Raw genomic sequence first — 14,427 nt, 5'->3', positions numbered from 1 at the left:
AAGCTGAATAAGTAGCAATGAACAGTGAAAAAGCAATAGGTTCGTGGCATCCAAGGTCCAAATGGGGTCAGAGAATTACTGCGGCGAGGGTTTTAGGAGAAGTGAGATGGGAAGAAAGAGAGTGAGGGTCAGAAAGTCAGATGACTGAAGAGAAAAATAGATCTAAGGAGCAAGGAAGATCCTCTCCTACTTGGTGCCTTCATTCACTCATTCTATCATCATACCATGGGCCTGGAAGCCAGGGGAGGGGTGCATTACTAGGGAGTATAAGAAGCTTGGTATTGGTGTCACAGCTGGTGGACAGTGCTTTTATCAGCTTCTGTGGCTTTTATTTGATGTCCTTCTCTGGCTTTTTGGTATTTGGGGTGGTCGGGGGGACGTGAGTGAAAGAGGATCGCTGAGTACAAAGCCGAGCCTGCTGTACCACGATTAGCACATTGGCTAGGGGGAGGTAAGCAGGCACCAGGGAAGCAAAAGAAAGACTTGCCTATACAGGTTGATGCCTTTCCTGCAGACTCATAGATTCTATATGAGGTATGCAGCTTATGTTCTTTCCTGTCCTAGTCTCTGCCATGAATTTTTATCATGATTTAGTACTTGTTCATGCAGCAAAAGGTGAGATTACACTTAGGTCTCTGGTATGCTCTGCTTGTTCACACAGTTGCAGGAAACCATAAGAATGTTTTTGGCTGGGGTGTGTGGGTGGCTCGGTCAGTGAAGTATCTGCCTTTGGCTCGGGTCATGATCCCGGGGTCCTGGGATCGAGCCCCGCATCGGGTTCCCTGCTCCAAGGGGGGTCTGCTTCTCCCTCTGCCTGCCGCTCCCCCTGCTTGTGCTCTCTCTGTCTCTCTCTCTGTCAAATGAATAAATAAAATCTTTAAAAAAAAAAAAAAGAATGGTTTTGGCTAAAGTTTAGGGGATTCGTTTATTTGTGTGTTTTGGTCCCTCCTCTTGCCATTTCTAGCGAAGGCGGCAATTTTTGAACCGTTCATTGAACTAAAAATTTTACTCACGTTATGGGCAATCCACACCCAGCTCATGCACAAATTACAAACTTGAAACAAATCTCAAGACTCAGAATATTTCCTTACATTAGAGAGGGGAAAAAAATCTTATTTAGTGTCTCTCTTTTAGGGGCAAGAAATGCTGACCTTTTGATTCAGGGTATAGACTGTGACCCTTTGGTCTATTATAGTGCTTTATTGCCCTGAAGGGAACCATAAACTGGTTAAAAAATAAATGTACTCCATGAGTCAGTTCTGTATTGATTCAGAGAAAGAACACGTGCAAGGAAACCTATTAAGTCTCACCCAGCTCTTAATTTCTGTGATTCTTCTAAACCATGTCTCATAAAGGACATTTCTTGATGATTTTGAAGGACCGGATAAGGTATTTACAAGCATAAAATGCCTTCATTAAGTTTAGTCATTTTTGCTCTTCACAAATCTGCATCCTTATCAGAGGAAGTAATTCATTGTCCAAGTTTATATGCTAATGACCCTCTTCATAGTCAAAGCACATTATAAATATTTATTCATGGGCCAGATGAGAACCTTTAAAGTGGTTAATTTTAAGACAAAGCAACTTTTGTACAGGGAGAAAATAACACTGAAAATGAGCATTTTGTGCCCTGGTTTCCACATAACAAAGCATTTGCTAAGAACTAACATTAATCATGTACGCTTATTCAACACATGATCCATCCCTAGTTTTCAAATGCATAATCAAATATAAACATATATAGATTGACCTCAGTTGACACCAAGGGATCATGCGTATAGTTCTCATCGTAATAATCATCATTGTATACCCTCCTCCTTAGGTCAAGATATGGATGATACAGATGTTGAACAATGTGCCGAGACAACGTGATTAAACACATTTCCCATTCCTCTATTCCAAGCTATAAAACTTAGGGGTCAGCTCTGATGAAAATATTCAAGGCCCAACTGTCTTCTTTCCAGATACAGACAAGGGCATGGAGAACAATAGAAACTGTTCAAAAAGGAGTTTCTGTCCCCCCAGGTCTCACCTCTGTTTCACCCCTAGCTAATGTTTGATGGAATGGGGGAATCCAGAGCCTGGAGCGTGCCCGTCATTATGGTGAGGATATTGGGTCCATGTGGCAGGAATTTGTTCAGATGGGAAGAAGGCCCTCACTGGGGGACATGTCTCCTGGGGTCATTATGGAATTTGGGTTTTGGCTGTTTCTTTTAGGAGCCATCACAAAGTGAAAAAAGCTGTGATTTCCTTTGATTCTTTGTTGGCTAAACATTTAACACTTGAATGGCTCCAACTCACTTGCCTTTTCTCTACCTACCTCAGGCTGGCAGAAAATGCCTCTCAGTGAACCAACGGGTGCCTCCATAACTCTGTGGCCTCCACCCACAGTGGGGCTTTCAGAGCAGCAGGGGAAACGTCTGATAATTCTCTGGTCCGCTCAGCACTGGTTCTCCACCACGGCTTTTATACACACTCTCTCACTCTCCAACCTTGTGACTCCAGAAATTTCCTGTCACTGTCTGCATATTGCTTCCCACTTCACCAAGAAATGGAATCCATCGTATGAGGCCTCTTTTCACTCTTTGCCATCTGCCATAAGAACACACTTGCATGCCTTGCTGTTCTCTGCTTTTCTTATAACAGAAGTGGGAATCCCTCTACCAGTTCTTCGACCTTTCTTTCTTTCTTATAGACTATGGAAAAATATTTTTCTTCTTCTTTCTCCTTTGTTGTTCATCTCACCCCTTCTAGGGTTTATTGTAACTGCCCACCTATTTGACTTGTATCTGTCATGCATGTGTAAACCTCCCAACCAGGGACCTGGTCTATTTTGCTTCTTGTTGTGTTTCTAGAGCAGAGAATGCCTGATTCAATAAATGTTTTTGTTTTTTTAATGAATGAATGAGAGCTAAAAGGGATGTGTGGTGGGGCAGAGTGGTGTTATGGAACCCAGAATGTTCTATGGTTCCATTTCAATTATTTTGTTCCTTTTGAACTCTCCTATGTGAGTCTTTACTGATAAGTTGTCTTTCTTCAACAAAGCAGTGGTGCTTTTGGAACACTTACCTGTAGTGCCTTGTTTACTTCTAGGCCAACACAGTCTGTACCCTTGACCACATTCATACTGTGCCGTGCTACCAAGGGACTACGAATATGTAATTTCTCAGTGAATTATTTATCAGAAAGTTTATAATAAAACTCCACTCGAGGAAGCTGCAGGAGAAAGTGTTTTGGTAGAATTATATTTACTTATTCCTTCATATTTACTTGAGCATTAAATAGTCCATGTTAGATACCAATGACATGGTTGGACATAGTGTGCTTTTACCAAAAGAGAAGCATTCAGCCATTTATATAAACAAGGAAAGTGAAGGTCAACTTCAGAAAATAGTATGTCATCCACTAGGGGGAAAAAAACTGTTTAAGGCCTATCATTTAGAGGTTATATTTGAGGTCAAAATAAAATGAATCATTCACTTCCAGCTATCACATATCACATTGTGAATTTTTCTTGAAGACATGTAGGAGGAAAAAGCAGTACAAAATCTGTTTCTGTGTCACCTTTTATCTCCGTAGGCTAAAACAAATTTTGGTGTTTTGTCTTTGCCCAGTAGACTTGGATTTTTTTAAATTTGGAATAGAATTAAATACATATTTTTATTTTAAATAACCATCTCAACAAATGTTTGTTGATGGCTTACTATGTTGTAACACTAGCTTGGACTTTGAGGGATGGGGGAAGCAGGGAAGGTGATGCTTTAGCTGAGCTGACTTGTGGAAGAGGGCTGATGGTAACCAGGCTAAGGGCAGTGAAACTGCCAGGAAGAAGTAACAGAATGTTTAAAAGCATGAGGCATGAAAAAGTACAATGCATGTGGAAGATTACAAATGCTTCCATTTGGCTAGAGAAAGGGTACATGTGGAGATATAAAAGTAGGACTCCTGAATATGGGGGGGGCGGAATGCAGAGTGAGGAGAAAAAGGAGCACTGAGTTTGAAATATGAGGAAACACATCCAAGGGGTGGGCATCAGAAGAGCCCCCCAGAAAGAAAGAGAAAAGGCAATTATAGAAGAAGTGATATCACACATTGAAAAAATACACTGAGTGATAGAGTAGATAAATTACACTAATGACTAATTTTTCACCCTCCTTATATCTACTCCTAGTATTACGTAAATTTTCAGTGCTCTCCTGCTCTGACGCTAGGCTTGACCACATGACATACCTTACCCAATGGAATGTTAGCAGATGTGACACAAAGAGATTTGAAAAGCAGCTTGCACAACTGGGCCTGTTCTCTCACATCTCTGCTAGGAGAAGAACTAGCCTGGGTAGCTCACTGGACACAGCAGAAGGATAAGCCACCACCAGCTAAGCCTAGCCTAGATCAACCAACTTCCATCTGACCTGCACACTTATGTTGAAACAGTGATTGTTTTTTTTTTTTAAGATTTTATTTATTTATTTGACAGAGAGAGAGAGAGCGAGAGCAGGAACACAAGCAGGGGGAATGGGAGAGGGAGAAGCAGGCTTCTTGCCGAGCAGGGAGCCCGATGCGGGACTCGATCCCAGGACGCTGGGATCATGACCTGAGCCGAAGGCAGACGCTTAACGACTGAGCCACCCAGGCGCCCAAGTGATTGTTGTTTTAAGCCACTAACTTCTGGAGTGGTTTTTTATGCAGCAATAGCTGACTGATACACAGTTTCAAAGAGAGAGTGATTAGTTGTGTGGAATGCCAGGTAAAGAATTATGAATTGAATTATGCAGTTAGAAGTATTCTGCGGACTTTAATCAGAGCTGTTTCAATGAAGTGGTGGGGTCAGAACCACAATTGCAGAGGATTTGAAAAATATAAGGATAACACAATCTATCATTTTGTGGTGATAGACTGGCAATGCGGTGTGGAGAGATAGAGGGCAAAAGCTAGAGGAATATAGATAAAGGGAAAGAGTGCTATCTGAAGGTAATGGAGATACGAGTACTTTTATATGCTCAGGAGATAGAACTAGCCAAGAGGGAGTGGGTTTGTTTGTTTGTTTGTTTGTTTTTGGAAGCGTAGAAACAGGAGTTTTATTCTCTAGTGTGCATACAGCAAGTTCCTTACACAATCAAGGAAATGGTTTCTCTTTCAGACATCTGACTCTTTTATCAAAAGAAAATCCATCCTGCTTAGTCCTACTCTGGACAGAAGTTGCCCTGAGCAGTGTACTGACCCAAGCAAAAGGCTAATGGGGACAGGGATGGGCACCTACCGTGGAACACCCACCCCCCTTCCCATGCCTAGATGCCCTAGGCCTGATGGGACAGCTGGGAGGGGGTGCAGCACAGAGCCACCCCCGAGAAGACACCCATACCTCTCCCCCCGCCCCCCCCATGGCCGCAGAGTCAGCCTGGGCAGAGTCAGAGGGACGAGTGAAGGGGATACGGCCGGGGCCTGCGCGTCAGGGCCTCAGTCAGTGCTCAGCATCCATGGGGTCCAAATATTTGGCTTCAGTGATTCGGGGCAGCAGGTTGTAGCAGATGGGGATCATGGTATTCCCTCGAATGACCTATGCAGAGTGATCCCTGAGCAAGTAGGAGGTGACCACTAAGGCAAAGAGAAAATTGCCTTGGTTAGAAAAAGGGGTAATTCGGGGTGCCTGGGTAGCTCGATCAGTTCAGCATCTGACTCTTGGTCTCAGCTCAGGTCTTGATCTCAGGGTCGTGAGTTCAAGGCCTGCATTGGGCTCCACACTAGCATGGGGCCTACTTGAAAAAAAAAATAGTATACTTCTTCACTGAACTGGGAAGAGAGAAGTTAAGAGTTGGAATAAAGATAAGTTTCCAGGAAAGAATGGAGAAGAGGAAGAAAAATGAAACAAGGAGTTCCCATATTATGGCTTCTATATAAATACAAAAGGGTATTGGTCCAGGGACTTTGCAAAGTCATGTTACAAACAGTGAGAAGAGTGATAGACCTTAGTTGCTGCTATTAGGTGAAGAGAGGGAAGAGTTAGTCCAGTATGGAGTAAAACTCAGGATATTTTACCAACTAAAGCTGAAAATATATTTATACTGGTAAGAATACATACTTGTATGATTTCTCTAGATAGGTTTGTAATTCAGGTCTGGGGTAGGTGGGCAGTTGGAGGGATTCTAGTTTGGAATGCTACAGGGCAGTGTAGGGCAATATGATAGGAAGCAAGATATATTGAATATGTAAGGACCAAATAGGAAAAGAAGTTGTACCAGTACAACTGTGTGATACAGCCATGAGCAACAGAAAACCTTAGCTCAAGTAAGTACATGATTATTTTTCTCATACAACAAAAGTCCTGAAGAATGGATCTAAGGTCCTGGTGTAACTCCAGTGTCATCACTGTAACATCAATATATCATTCTTTTTCGTCATTCTTGTCACATGGCTTTAATCTTTGGGGGTGCAGTGTAGTTGCTGAGCAATTGCATCATCACATCTGAGCTTGAGGCAGGAAGGAGGAGGTCGTTAAGGGCTTTCCCTTAATGAAGCTTTTTTCAGGAAGGGAAGCCTTCCACTGTGACTTCCCCTAACCTCTTTGGACAGAACTGTGTCACATCACACTCCTCCATGCAAAGGCGGCCAGAAATTCAAGGTCTCAATTTTCCAGCATCTATTGTACATCCCTATGTATTGCTCAGGGAGGAGGGGTTTGATATTGAAGTGAACCAGTGTATAGTGTCTGCTACAGAAGTGAGATCAAGAAGGAGCTGACACAATGCAGGAAAACGGAGGAACCCAAAGATAGAAACTTTCAACAAGCTTGAATATCGGACATGGTGAAAAATATGAGAAGGCTAGTGCTATTGGAGGTTAAAAATTCTGGCATGAGGGAATTTAGGGAATGAGAGATGGTCATTGAAGAGCCCATGAGGGCAAAGTTTCTTCGAATTGAGAAGGTTAAAGAAAAATCATACTAGAAAGAATCTTCCATATGGATATTGACATTTCTCAGGATGATGGAGGGGCTTAGGGCTTGAGTAAAGTTAAAAGTTAACATTGTTCATAAAGAAAATAATATCCCTTTCTAGAAAACAAGTACTGTGGTACATGTTTAAAACTTGCAAGAAATCAGGATGAGTCCAAAAAAAATCAGACAGCAGGTCTAAGAGAAAGTTAATATTCACCGATCGTGTCAATTTAGCTACTGCTAAATGTCATCCCTCAAACGATAACCATCGATAATTTTTTGGAAGTCTATTGATTGGCTTGGCGACCTTGCTGATATGGGCTGGGCTCAGTTTATTTCAGCTTGCCTCATTCATAGTCTCTGGTCAGCTGTCTGGTCTTGGGTAGTCTCAGCTGGGATGATGAGGCCCTGCTCCTTGTGCCCTCTCACCTTCCATCAGACGAGCTGGGACTTATTCTCATATAGAGGAATGAGTCCAAGAGAGAAAGCAGAAGTGTGCAAGGTTTCTTGCCACCTAGGCTCAGAATTGGAATGATATCACTTCTTCTGTATTGTGTTGGCTAAAGCAAGTCACAAGTTGGCCCACATTCAAAAGGTGGAGGAAAGAACTCCACCTCTTCAAGGGAGGAGCTGAAATATCACAACTCACGGGGTGTAGATACAGGAGGGGGAGGACTGGAGCCATTTTTGCTATCAGTCTACCATGCTGTTTATTTTCTTGAGTCATTTATTGAAATTCATGACCATGGTAAGTCTGACTATATCTACTTCATGAAAATAAGCATAAATGATTACAGCTTGACTAAGTGGCGTCTCTTAGATTACTGAGATGGGATGATTTGAAATGGCCGTAGGTGGTAGTCATAAATATGAATCGACATAAGCTACTTAGAAGTTTGAAGAGTTCTCTGTTTCTAGGTTGAATTGCCAACTCTACTAGCTACTGTGCATACTGAGCTCTTTTGCCATTTCTTTAATAATTAATAACTTTACTCACATCCCGCCAGCCATATAATATGTACAGACTCATCATTGAGTTGCTTGGCTCTTTATTAAGCCACTTGTTAGAATGCTGGTGAAGCTCAGGCAGACAGTTAGAGCTTTCTGCTATTTCCACAAGAGCACTGAGAGAGGTGAGAGAACTTTTTGTAAACCCAGTGATCATTCACACATCTGACACAAACAATATCAAACCTGGCATTCTCAAAGCTGTGACTACCAAACAGTCTCCTGACTGTTCTCCAGTCAGAGCATCCACACGTCCATCTGCGTCCGCATGGATCCTTCTCTCCCTTCCTCTTCCCCTCTCCTCTCACCCCCTCTCCAAGTTAGCTCTGTGTGAACATAGGTTTAGGAAAGAGTAAGAGAACCCTCGGCCTGCTTTCCCTGGATGAGTGAGTTTCTCTAACAATGATGCTCCCAAATGCCACAAAGAAGTTGTTGGCAGGTTGTGGAACCAGAGTGGGAACCCAACTCCCTCACTGATCGTTCTTTGATGCATTCCTTCAGGAGCCATGAAACAGGAGATTTAAGACCAATAATAGCTCTTCACAGAGTTCAATGAAACAACTTTTCTCTTGAAAGTCACTTGATTTCCAGTGGTACTTTCCATGCCAGTGTGTTAAAAAATGTCACTGAATCAAGCTTTTTATTAACTTGTCAGTGTATCCAAAGTGTTCTACAGAACCTTCATGGGGGATTTTCTTGTCTTTTAAACCTACACATTGCCACATAGGTTTTCCTCCCTAATTAGCACTGACAGGTTCTCTTTAGAGGAACTATCCCACTCTCAGAGTACAAGAGGGAACATGTGGGTGGAAATAGATTTGGATCATTTGCTAGACACGGAAAGAGAAACCAACAGTGCTAATGGCATATGGCTGTGAAGGGAATATTGAACAAATAAGTCCAGGGCAGGAGAGTCATACAAGTCAACACTGGATTGAGGTAATAACACAGGCTGCTTATTCCAAGAGAATGGGAACATCTTGGATCCTCTGGGGACTGAGATTTCCCCCAGCTCAGGGTCACATTACTGAGTCCACAACCTTAGTCCACATTGTGGGACCTGAGATTGTTCTGTGGCTAACCATTACTCAGTTTATGGAAGTCTCGGCTAGTCAGTTACTTGGTGTCTGGGTGTTTTCCAGAATACACCTTCCTGGATTCCACTGATTTTTATGGCTGTGCACTCTGGATGCCCATTTGGTTCCCTGCCATTTTCCCCATTCCACTGTACTCAGATTTTGAAGAGATCATGAATACACCTCCGTATCACTAGAAATTCATTTGCTTAGCCTCAGGTAATATCCAAATTCATTTGATATCCACAGAAATAGGCCAGGAACCTGTTGGGTAGTTTTGGTAGAGTCAACCCTATTCTTTGGCCCAGAAGATTCCTATCTTTGTAGCATGGTTTTGAGGTGTTAGACCCTGTCTACCACTCAGACATTTATATGAACAGCTTCCCAGCAGACCCCAGGTTCCTATTATTAAAGAATCATTTGACCAGATCTAAGTTTGAAATAAAATCATCTGCAATTTCCATTCATATTCTATATTGAACCCAAACATATTATTAAAAGTTAAGATAGTGTACTGTTGGTACTCTGGTTTCAGCTTCAACATGTGAAGAGCTATGGACATTGTCACTCTCATCCTTATGACAAGAAAAAGCTGAAATAAAAAACCAGTGATTTTTCTTGGACCCCTCAGAAAACTGAGGTTGCAGGGCAAACCACCACCCCCAAATCCAGAGAGAAGCGAATCCAGAGTCACAGCCAGGATCTGTTTACCTAGCGGAGATGTGGCTACAGCCATAAACTGGTAGGAACGCTTACATGGTAATTTTGAGGAATTGCTGGAGGCTGAGTGTGGACCAGGATGAGAGGGAGAAACCCCTGGGTGATGCAGTCTTGTGGGGGGCCCATACTTTTTGGGGATTTATCTCCAAGAACTCCCATCAGGTTCTCATGGTGAAGAGCTGAAGAAGATCCCCTGGTAGCTCTGACAGTGAAAGGGGAAAGAGTAGCCACTGTGAAATATGCCCAGAGTATTCTCTATGACAAAGGCCTATGCTCCCAGGGTGAATGACTTTACCAGAGCCTTATCCCACTTTGAAGAAGGGCATTTCTCCTACTCCATTTTAATCTAGCCTTCCTTTCTTACCTACAAGGCAAAAAATAAAGCTAAGAAATGCTTGTGAAGGTCACAGGCTAGGGACATGGGCCCATTAAAAGACTGAGCTTTCACCATTAGCTTTCACTCACCAACACCTTACGACCACACCATCAGGGCTCCGGTATAATAATGGTGGATTTCAGCCAAAAGAGCAGTAAGAAGGAGACTCTCTCTGAGGAGGAGTACCTAGGGAAGCCCAAAGTCAACAGGGGAGGCAAAAACAGGGACACTGGAGGAATTTGAAGCCTCTGGCCCCTACAGCTACAGGAAAGCATTAAACAGAGCCAGATTAACTCCTAGCCAGATTAACATGGAACCTCATGCAAAAGGCCTATTTACCACAGTTTCCATTATCCATATAATATGTCTGCTTTCAAGAAGGTGGAACATTCAAGCTACATTAAAGGACAATAAAAACCACAGTCTGAAAAGACAAAACAAACATCAGAACCCTACTTGGTTCTGACACAGATTTGTGAATGATCAGACAGTGGATTTAAAATAACTACGATTAATATGTTAAGGGCTATGATGGATAATATAGACAATGGACAAGAGCAGATAAGTAATTTGAGAGGTGGCAAGTCTAAGAAAGAGTAAAAAGAATACTAAAAATCAAAAAACATTGTAATAGAAATGAGAAATTCCTTTGATGGGCTTGTCAGTAGACTGGACGTGGCCAAGGAAAGAATCAGTGAGCTAGGACACAGATCAGTAGAAACTTACCAAACTGAGATCCAGAGATTACATACTGTCTGAAAACCTTTAGCAACATATAAAATAGTAATTTTCCCCATAATTATATTTACCAAGCAATTAAAACCAATTTTGAGAAGAAGTAGGAGATTGCATAAGGACCATGCCTCTCAATTAAAAAACTGTATTGGTCCATAAAATGTCTCAATAAGCTGATTACTTATAATCAACTAATTTTGAAAGAGGAGGAGGCTCTCTAGCAAAGGCATTAATTAGTGTCTTATTTGAGGCAACTGGAATTATTACGGAAGCAGCCGTGCATATTGGCTCAGCTGTTTTAGCAAAGACTAAGTAACAATGGCTTTAACAAGAAAGAAGGTTTATTTCTCTTCCATATGAAAAGTCCAAGCTGATCGATAGAACAGAAGGATAAAGAAGCCCTGGTGAACGGCGTTAACAACAGACTCACATACCTTTCTTCCTGTTGCTCTACCAACCCCTTGGTTGTTTTCCTCATCCTCCGAGTCAAAGGAGACTCAACATCACTACATCTGTATTAACCCACGGGTGAAAAAAGGGAGTAGGAAGTAGGGGCCAGGCATCTTCTTTTTAAGGATATGACCCTAGAGTTGCACACAGTACATCATTGCCACAACTAGCTGCAAGGGGGTCTGGGAAACGTCTTTAGCTAAGTGGCTACCTACTTTAAAAGGGGAGGTTTCTAGTACTAAAAATAGAAAGAATGAATATTGGGTACATTTAGCAGTCCAGGCTACGGTCGGCTCTCTGGCCACCCAAGTATCCATGAATACCACTTTTCCCAGGGAAACAACACAAAGAGCCATGTAGTTACTTTATCTAACTCAAAACCCAGCATCTCTGGGTGATGCATAGTTCTTTTTTTTTTCTTTTTGAAGTTTTTATTTAAATTCCAGTTAGTTAACCTACAGCATAATATTAGTTTCAGGTGTACAATAATACAGTGATTCAACACTTCAAGGTGTTGCATGTTTCTGACGCTGAGGTTTGGATGTGACTTCTCATGGTCTGGCAACCTGTAAATGCACAGACAAATGACCAGCCTTCTCACCATCTCATATACCATGGTGAGGAGGGATAGGATAACCACAGTTAAAGCTCGCATTCTGGGAAGAGGAAGAATGGAAACACGTGACACTCATTATCCATGGCAGGTAGCAAATGCTGCTGCAGAATGTTTTGGTGTAGAAGGGCTAGCTCTGGACAGGTTTCTGAACTGAGATCCACTCTGTCACTCGTTCCTTAGTAGAGATGGTAATAAACTCGAAATAGAGATTTTAGTGCTTGCCTAGTTCACCATCACAGATGTAGTGAAAATTAGCCATTTCAATTTATTTTCACAGACCGAGCACGTAAAACAAGCCTCTACCCTGTGTCCGGTTCCTAGAAAATGCAAAAAATATATAAATATATAAATAAATCTATAAATGTTCTGGAAAACAAGAAAGTGAGCCCTTTGTACCTCCAGAAACTATGAGGAATCACAGAGGGCAAGAACAATGATACAGGATTTAAGAATGTACCTAAAATCCAAAATATGCCCAGGTGAGAACTTTATACCCAGCTCCACTTTTAAGGAAATCCAAATTAAAACAGTAAGTATACTCACATATAAAAGCAAGTCTGTACTTTTGATTTGCTAAGGAATTAGAAATTGGAGGTACCTAGACTCTGACTCCTTCCTTCCTCAAAGCAGTTCTTATAAAGGGTGAGTCTTGTTTCAAAGTTTTAAGTCTATAGGTACTTTTTTTCTACTGATATGCCAAACTCTACAATTTAGTGCTCAGTAGAGACTCCTAAGGCAAGAAAAGATATGACCAGTGACTAGATGCAATGCTTATCTTGAGTATTTGCTTGCAGAGTAAATATCCATGCGAGCTGTTTGCTCTTTCTAAATTCAAGTATAATGAAGAGGTTTGAACTATGTAATATGGTCAGAGACGTGTCTTATGCATATATAACTTATACCAAATGAGCATTCTTCCCATTTTATCTTTTAAATCATGTTAAAACCAAGAACAAAAAAGCCAGAAGTAAAAATATTCCCAGGGTGATGGGTGTTAAACTGTTCACTTCCTCCTCACAAAAAAATAAAAATGGTAGGTGCCTGTTTTTAGCAGCATTTTCCACAGGAGATCAGAAAAGCCATTACAGGCTTATGGATGAATTCTTGGCATTTGATGATAAGAGTAAGTAGCACTTCTATGGATTGGACACAGCTGGAAAAGGCTGTATAGATAAACAATTCTTGAGGATGTTGGACATTTGGATTCTGGCAGGAAGGAATATAAAATTATAAAATTATTTTTATTTTTTAAATTATTTTTTTATAAAATCGTTCTTTTTTTAAGTTTTATTTTTTCTCTATTTTTTTATTATGTTAAGTTAGCCACCATACAGTACATCATTAGTTTTTGATGTAGTGTTCAATGATTCATTAGTTGTGTATGTATAACACCCAGTGCTCATCACACCACATGCTCTCCTTAATACCCATCATCCGGTTACTCCATCCCCCACCTCCCTCCCCTCTGAAACCCTCCGTCTGTTTCCCAGAGTCCATAGTCTCTCATGGTTTGTCTCCCTCCCTGATTTCCCCCCCTTCAGTTTTCCCTTCCTTCCCCTAATGATGTATCTATTTCTCATTTTTTGATCTTTGCACACCCTCTTATAATCATATTGAGTACCTACTATATGTCCTGTGCCACTAAGTCCTAAAATAAGCACAGAGATGCCCTTGAGGAGCTAATGAGCTAGAGGGGAATAAAAGATATTTCAGCTCAACTTTTGTAAAAATATTGAGGAAAAATACATATTGACTGTCCCATTTTTAAAACAAGTACTGTCTTTCTCAACAAGTTGGGAATGCCTACGTTAGGAGATGTGTGATAGCAGGCAGGAGGTCTGTAATTCCTCAATTTCTTCAGCATTCAAAAAGCCCAGCCTGAATGCCCTAGTTTAGAGGGAGAGATAAATCCTTTATAATTAGCCCACTTTTCCCCTAAAGGGGCTGAACTGGGAGAGGAAGGAGAGAGGATAGGACTGAGCTAATAATTTTCCACAAATACCTTGAATCTTGCTTTTAGCTATGACAGGAACCAATTTTAGTGATGTATATATAAGAACTGGCTTTAGTAATGGGGCCAATTCCTTCATTTTCTGGATGAGGTTATTGAGATCAGAGAGGTCCAGTGCCTTTCCCAAGCTCCCACAGAGAATAAGTTGGCAGATCTGGACATGGAATTCGGGTTTCCTAGTGTCTCATCCAGTATTTATTCCACTCAATTCTACTTGTCCATCTTTTTTTTTTTTTTTTCCAAGCACAGGACTTAATTGTTATGCCTATAGTAACCGTTTACTATGGGAACATCTGATGATCTCCCATTTGACAACTGGCATCCAAAATTCTAAGTATCTAATTGAGAAACTGGAACAGAAGGGACAAAGTGAGGGATTCTCTCACTTTTTAAGGAGAATATCTGGATGGTATCCATGATCACTACCTTTTAATGTTGTTAAATATAGCTGTATTTTGTAATTCAAACTATACTGTGCAATGATAAACACTTCCCTACCAT

The sequence above is a fragment of the Leptonychotes weddellii genome, chromosome X (genome assembly GCF_054177405.1).
Source record: "Leptonychotes weddellii isolate Sample4059 chromosome X, ASM5417740v2, whole genome shotgun sequence".
In the NCBI taxonomy this organism is placed as follows: Eukaryota; Metazoa; Chordata; class Mammalia; order Carnivora; family Phocidae; genus Leptonychotes; species Leptonychotes weddellii.
This window is presented reverse-complemented; position numbering follows the sequence as displayed.